General features: G+C 41.9%; 1 non-coding gene across 1 annotated transcript; it reads right to left on the bottom strand.

Moving 5' to 3' along the window:
- Positions 1-4,650: 4,650 nt before the first annotated feature.
- LOC130978885 (small nucleolar RNA R71) lies at positions 4,651-4,758 on the bottom strand. Its single transcript, XR_009086493.1, has one exon. It is a non-coding gene; the product is annotated as a small nucleolar RNA R71 (small nucleolar RNA).
- Between the last annotated feature and the right edge of the window lie 3,101 nt (positions 4,759-7,859).

Here is a 7,859-nt window from a genome sequence, read left to right as displayed (position 1 = left end):
GCCAAACTGCCAAACAACCTGCTTTATCTTTTCACAATATTTCATCTCTTGCTTGCTCTCCTTTTGATCTCATTCACTCTGATGTTTGGGGCCCCGCTCCCACTGCCTCTATGGGCGGAGCTCGATAATTTGTCGTTTTCATTGATGATTATTCTCATTTTACTTGGGTTTATTTGATGACTAATCACCATGAGTTACCTCAGATCTATATCAACTTTTCTACTATGATTAAAACTCAGTTTTCCAAGGTCATTAAGGTTTTTCGACGTGATAATGCTATGGAATACCGTGATTCCAAACTCTTAGCCTTTCTTGCAGAACATGGTACTTTGTCTGAGTTTTCTTGTCCTGGTACATCTCAACAAAATGGTAGAGCTGAACGCAAACACCGTCACATTCTTGACTCTGTCCGTGCAATGCTCCTTTCTTCTTCGTGTACTGAGCGTACTTGGGGTGAAGCTGTTCTTACTGCTGTTCATGTTATCAATAGACTTCCTTCTTCTGTTCTTGGTAATGTTACTCCCTTTGAGAATCTTTATCATACCTCCCCAGATTATAGTTCTCTTCGAGTTTTCGGTTGTGTATGTTTTGTTCTTCTTCAGCCTCATGAACATAGTAAACTTGAACCTCGGGCTCGTATGTGTTATTTTCTTGGTTATGGCACTGAACACAAGTGTTATCGTTGTTGGGATCCTCTCTTTAAACATATTCGTATATCTCGTCATGTTGTCTTCTGGGAGCACCACATGTTTTCTCGATTCTCATCCTTTGAGTCCATTCCTACTACTTAGTCACCTTTGTTTACTAACCCCAATGTTGATCTTTTTCCTAGTGATGATTCTACAGATTCTATCTCGAGTGACCCTCCACAGCCTCCTATTCTTCCGCCTTCTCCATCTCCCGATGATTCCAGACCGAACGATGATCCTGCTCCTACCGTCATGCCTCCTCCTTCCACTTGTTCTTCTAGGGTAAGGAATCCACCTCCTCATCTTCTTGATTACCATTGTTTTTCTACTATTCTTCATCAACATGAACCTAAGACATTCAGAGAAGCCTCCTCAAATCCAAATTGGCAACAAGCAATGCAAGAAGAAATACAGGCACTTGAAAAAGTACACACTTGGGATTTGGTTGATCCTCCTTCTGATCAGGAAGTTGTGGGCAGTAGATGGGTATACAAGATCAAGACTCACTCTGATGGCTCTATTGACCGTTATAAGGTCTGCTTGGTGATGAGCGGATAATTTGTACGCTTTTTGGCATTGTTTTTAGTATGTTTTCAGTATGTTTTAGATAGTTTTTAGTATATTTTTATTAGTTTTTAGTTAAAATTTACTTTTCTGGACTTTACTATGAGTTTGTGTGTTTTTCTGTGATTTCAGGTATTTTCTGGCTGAAATTGAGGGACCTGAGCAAAAATCTGATTCAGAGACTGAAAAGGACTGCAGATGCTGTTGGATTCTGACCTCCCTGCACTCGAAGTGGATTTTATGGAGCTACTGAAGCCCAATTGGCGCGCTCTCAACGGCGTTGGAAAGTAGACATCCTGGGCTTTCCAGCAATATATGATAGACCATACTTTGCCCAAGATTTGATGGCCTAAACCGGCGTTCAAAGTCACCTTCAGTTTTCCCAGCGTTTAACGCCGGAACTGGCACAAGAATGGGAGTTAAACGCCCAAACTGGCATAGGAGCTGGCGTTTAACTCCAAGAAGAGTCTCTACACGAAAATGCTTCAATGCTCAGCCCAAGCACACACCAAGTGGGCCCGGAAGTGGATTTTTATGTCATTTACTCACCTTTGTAATTCTTAAGCTACTAGTTCTCTATAAATAGGACCGTTTGCTATTGTATTTTCATCTTCGGACATCTAGTTCTTAGATCATGGGGCTGGCCTCACGGCCATGCCTAGACCTTGTTCTTATGTATTTTCAACGGTGGAGTTTCTACACACCATAGATTAAGGTGTGGAGCTCTGCTGTACCTCGAGTATTAATGCAATTACTATTGTTCTTCTATTCAATTCAGCTTGTTCTTATTCCAAGATATCACTTGTTCTTCAACTTGATGAATGTGATGATCCGTGACACTCATCATCATTCTCACCTATGAACGTGTGACTGACAACCACCTCCGTTCTACCTTAGATTGGGTGAATATCTCTTGGATTCCTGATACACGACGCATGGTTGATCGCCTGGCAACCGAGCGCTCGCCTGACAACCGAGCCAGCCATTCCGTGAGATCAGAGTCTTCGTGGTATAGGCTAGAACTGATGGCGGCATTCAAGAGAATCCGGAAGGTCTAAACCTTGTCTGTGGTATTCTGAGTAGGATTCAATGATTGAATGACTGTGACGTGCTTCAAACTCGCGATTGTGGGGTGTTAGTGACAGACGCAAAAGAATCACTGGATTCTATTCCGACATGATCGAGAACCGACAGCTGGATAGCCGTGCCGTGACAGGGTGCGTTGAACATTTCCACTGAGAGGATGGGAGGTAGCCACTGACAACAGTGAAACCCTTGCATAATGCTTGCCATGGAAAGGAGTAAGAAGGATTGGATGAAGACAGTAGGAAAGCAGAGAGACGGAAGGGACAAAGCATCTCCATTCGCTTATCTGAAATTCCCACCAATGAATTGCATAAGTATCTCTATCTTTATCTTTATGTTTTATTCATATATCACCCATAACCATTTGAGTCTGCCTGACTGAGATTTACAAGGTGACCATAGCTTGCTTCATACCAACAATCTCCGTGGGATCGACCCTTACTCGCGTAAGGTTTATTACTTGGACGACCCAGTGCACTTGCTGGTTAGTTGTGCGAAGTTGTGTTTATGCCATGGTATTGAGCACCAAGTCTTTGGGGCCATTACTAGGGATTATTTGAGTTGTGAAAAGAAGTGATCACAATTTCGCATACCAAGTTTTTGGCGCCGTTGCCGGGGATTGTTTCGAGTATGGACAACTGACGGTTCATCTTGTTGCTTAGATTAGGTATTTTTCAGAGTTCTTAAGAATGAATTCTAGTGTTTCAAGGTGATGATCTTATCATCACCAAAGCTGATTGATTCTCATCAATTTAGCTCTTGAATGCAATGTCCTGCTGAAGCTTGGCTATCCATGTCTAATTTCTTTAGACTAAAGCTTTAGACTAACATTGCATGATTCCTGGGATTCTCATTAAGAATTTTGATATCTTTATTTTACTTTTCCACTTAATTTTCAAAAAAATCCAAAAAAAAATTACAAAATCATAAAAACCAAAAATATTTTATGTTTCTTGTTGAGTCTAGTGTCTCATCTTAAGTTTGGTGTCTTGCATGCATTGTTTATATGATCTTGGTTCTATTTTCAAGTCAATAGTACAGGGAACTGAAGATTCAGTACATGCAGCAGAGGAATTACACAGAAAAAGCTGGGCGTTCAAAACGCCCAGTGAAGAAGGACAGACTGGCGTTTAAACGCCAGCCAGGGTGCCTGGTTGGGCATTTAACGCCCAAAAAGGTAGAGCATTGGGCGTTAAACGCCAGAATGTGCACCATTCTGGGCGTTTAACGCCAGGATGGCACAAGAGGGAAGATTCTGTTTTTAATGCAAATTTTTTCAAGTTTTCAAAGTTTTTTAAAGTCAAATCTTTTTCAAATCATATCTTTTCAATCAAATCTTTTTCAAAATCAATTTCTTTCTTTTTCCATGGATACTTGCTAACAATTAATGATTTGATTGAACATTTCAAGTATGTTGCCTTTTCTGTTGAGAAAGGTTTAATGTTTGAATCATATCTTTTCTTGTTAGGCAAGTCATTTATTTTTAAAATCAAATCTTTTTAATTTGTTTTTCAAATCATATCTTCTTCAAAATATTTTTCAAAATGTTTTTAAATCTTTTACTTAATTTTCGAAAATTTCTTCCCCTCTTCTCACATCCTTCTATTTATGGAGTACCACTCCTCCTCAATGCACAATTCGAACTCTATCTCACTAAGTTCGAATTCTTCTACCTCTTCCTTCTAGTTTTCTATCTCTCTGACACCTCAAGGAATCTCTATACTGTGACATAGAGGATTCCATACTTTCTTGTTCTCTTCTCTTTCATATGAGCAGGAGCAAAGACAAAAGCATTCTTGTTGAGGCTGATCCTGAACCTGAAAGGACCTTGAAGCGAAAGCTAAGAGAAGCTAAGGCACAACTCTCTGTAGAGGACCTAACAGAAATCTTCAAAGAAGAAGAACCCATGGCAGCCGAAAACAACAACAATGCCAACAATGCAAGGAAGGTGCTGGGTGACTTTACTGCACCTACTCCCGACTTCTATGGGAGAAGCATCTCTATCCCTGCCATTGGAGCAAACAACTTTGAGCTTAAGCCTCAATTAGTTTCTCTAATGCAACAGAATTGCAAGTTCCATGGACTTCCATTGGAAGATCCTCATCAGTTCTTAGCTGAATTCTTGCAAATCTGTGACACTGTCAAGACTAATGGGGTTGACCCTGAGGTCTACAGACTTATGCTATTCCCTTTTGCTGTAAGAGACAGAGCTAGGACATGGTTGGACTCACAACCTAAAGAAAGCCTGAACTCTTGGGAAAAGCTAGTCAATGCCTTCTTGGCAAAGTTCTTTCCACCTCAAAAATTGAGTAAGCTTAGAGTGGAAGTCCAAACCTTCAGACAGAAGGAAGGTGAATCCCTCTATGAAGCTTGGGAAAGATACAAACAATTGATCAGAAAATGTCCTTCTGACATGCTTTCTGAATGGAGCATCATAGGTATTTTCTATGATGGTCTCTCTGAACTGTCCAAGATGTCTTTGGATAGCTCTGCTGGAGGATCTCTTCATCTGAAGAAGACGCCTACAGAAGCTCAAGAGCTCATTGAAATGGTTGCAAATAACCAATTCATGTATACTTCTGAAAGGAATCCTGTGAACAATGGGACAAGTCAGAAGAAAGGAGTTCTTGAGATTGATACTCTGAATGCCATACTGGCTCAGAATAAGATATTGACTCAGCAAGTCAATTTGATTTCTTAAAGTCTGTCTGGAATGCAAGCTGCACCAGGCAGTACTAAGGATGCTTCATATGAAGAAGAAGCTTATGATCCTGAGAACCCTTCAATGGAAGAGGTGAATTATATGGGAGAACCCTATGGAAATACCTATAATTCTTCATGGAGAAATCATCCAAATTTCTCATGGAAGGATCAAGAGAGACCTCAACAAGGTTTCAATAACAATAATGGTGGAAGAAACAGGTTTAGCAATGGCAAGCCCTTTCCATCATCTTCTCAGCAACAGACAGAGAGTTCTAAGCAGAACCACTCTGACTTAGCAACCATGGTCTCTGATCTAATCAAAACCACTCAAAGTTTCATGACTGAAACAAGGTCCTCCATTAGGAATTTGGAGGCACAAGTGGGACAGCTGAGCAAGAAAATTACTGAACTCCCTCCTAGTACTCTTCCAACCAATACAGAAGAAAATCCAAAAGGAGAGTGCAAGGCCATCAACATGGCCGAATTTGGAGAGGATGAAGAGGTAGTGAACGCCACTGAGGAAGACCTCAATGGACGTCCACTGGCCTCCAATGAGTTCCCTAATGAGGAACCATGGGAATCTGAGGTTCACACTGAGACCATAGAGATTCCAATGGATTTACTTCTGCCATTCATGAGCTCTGATGAGTATTCTTCCTCTGAAGAGGATGAGTATGTCACTGAAGAGCAAGTTGCTAAATACCTTGGAGCAATCATGAAGCTAGATGACAAGTTATTTGGTAATGAGACTTAGGAGAACGAACCTCCTTTGCTCACCAAAGAACTGGATGACTTGTCTAGGCAGAAATTACCTCAAAAGAAACAAGATCCTGGGAAGTTTTCAATACCTTGTACCATAGGCACCATGACCTTCAAGAAGGCTCTGTGTGACTTAGGGTCAAGTGTAAACCTCATGCCTCTCTCTGTAATGGAGAAGCTAGGGATCTCTGAGGTACAAGCTGCAAGAATCTCACTAGAGATGGCAGACAATTCAAAGAAACAAGCCTATGGACTTGTAGAGAATGTTCTGGTAAAAGTTGAAGACCATTACATCCCTACTGATTTCATAGTCCTAGAGACTGGGAAGTGCAAGGATGAATCCATCATCCTTGGCAGACCCTTCCTAGCCACAGCAAAGGCTGTGATTGATGTGGACAGAGGAGAATTGATCATTCAAGTGAATGAAGAATCCTTTGTGTTTAAGGCTCAAGGATATCCCTCTGTCACCATGGAGAGGAAGCATGAAGAGCTTCTCTCAAAACAGAGTCAAACAGAGCCCCCACAGTCAAACTCTAAGTTTGGTGTTGGGAGGCCACAACCAAACTCTAAGTTTGGTGTTGAACCCCCACATTCAAACTTTAAGTTTGGTGTTGGGAGGTTCCAACATTGCTCTGAGTATCTGTGAGGCTCCATGAGAGCCCTCTGTCAAGCTATTGACATTAAAGAAGCGCTTGTTGGGAGGCAACCTAATGTTATATTTTATCTATTTTTCTTTGTTATTTTATGTTTTCTGTAGGTTGATGATCATGAGAAGTGACAAAACAAATTGAAAAAGCAAAAACAGAAGAAAAACAGAAAGAAAAATAGCACACCCTGGAGGAGAACTTGCTGGCGTTTAAACGCCAGTGAGGCTAGCAGATGGGCGTTTAACGCCCAGTCTGGCACCATTCTGGGCGTTTAACGCCAGAAAGGGGCACCAGACTGGTGTTAAACGCCAGAAAAGGGCAAGCACTTGGCGTTAAACGCCAGAAATGGGCACCAGCCCGGCGTTTAACGCCAGAATTGGCACAGAACGCAAATTTTCTTGCCACTTGGTGCAGGGATGACTTTTCCTTGACACCTCAGGATTTGTGGACCCCACAGGATCCCCACCTACCCTACCACCCTCACTCTTCCCCAAAAACCCTTCACCTATCAAATCCCATCTTTCTCTTTACCACTCACATCCATCCTTCATAAAACCCCACCTACCTCACCATTCAAATTCAAACCACTTTCCCACCCAAACCCACCCTCCCATAGCCGAACCCTACCCCTCTCTCCACCCCTATATAAACCCATCTTCACTCCTTCATTTTCACACACACTAAACACTACTTCTCCCCCCTTTGGCCAAACCACAAAGCCATCTCCCTCTCCTCCATTTCTTCTTCTACTCTCTTCTTTCTTCTTTTGCTCGAGGACGAGCAAACCTTTTAAGTTTGGTGTGGTAAAAGCATTGCTTTTTGTTTTTCCATAACCATTTATGGCATCCAAGGCCGGAGAAACCTCTAGAAAGAGGAAAGGGAAGGCAAAAGCTTTCACCTCCGAGTCATGGGAGATGGAGAGATTCATCTCAAGGGTGCATCAAGACCACTTCTATGAAGTTGTGGCCTTGAAGAAGGTGATCCCCGAGGTCCTTTTCAAACTCAAAAAGAGTGAATATCCGGAGATCCGACATGAGATTCGAAGAAGAGGTTGGGAAGTTCTTACCAATCCCATTCAACAAGTCGGAATCTTAATGGTTCAAGAGTTCTATGCCAATGCATGGATCACCAAGAACCATGATCAAAGTGTGAACCCGGATCCAAAGAATTGGCTTACAATGGTTCAGGGGAAATACTTAGATTTTAGTCCGAAAAATGTAAGGTTTGCATTCAACTTGCCCATGATGCAAGGAGATGAACATCCTTACACTAGAAGGGTCAACTTTGATCAAAGGTTGGACCAAGTCCTCATAGACATTTGTGAAGAGGGCGCCCAATGGAAGAGAGATTCAAGAGGGAAGCCGGTTCAATTGAGAAGGCATGACCTCAAGCCCGTGGCTAGAGGATGGTT

Source organism: Arachis stenosperma, chromosome 4 (assembly GCF_014773155.1).
Source record: "Arachis stenosperma cultivar V10309 chromosome 4, arast.V10309.gnm1.PFL2, whole genome shotgun sequence".
Lineage (NCBI taxonomy): Eukaryota > Viridiplantae > Streptophyta > Magnoliopsida > Fabales > Fabaceae > Arachis > Arachis stenosperma.
Note: the sequence above shows the minus strand (reverse complement) of the source record. Positions and strands in the feature narration are given on the sequence as shown.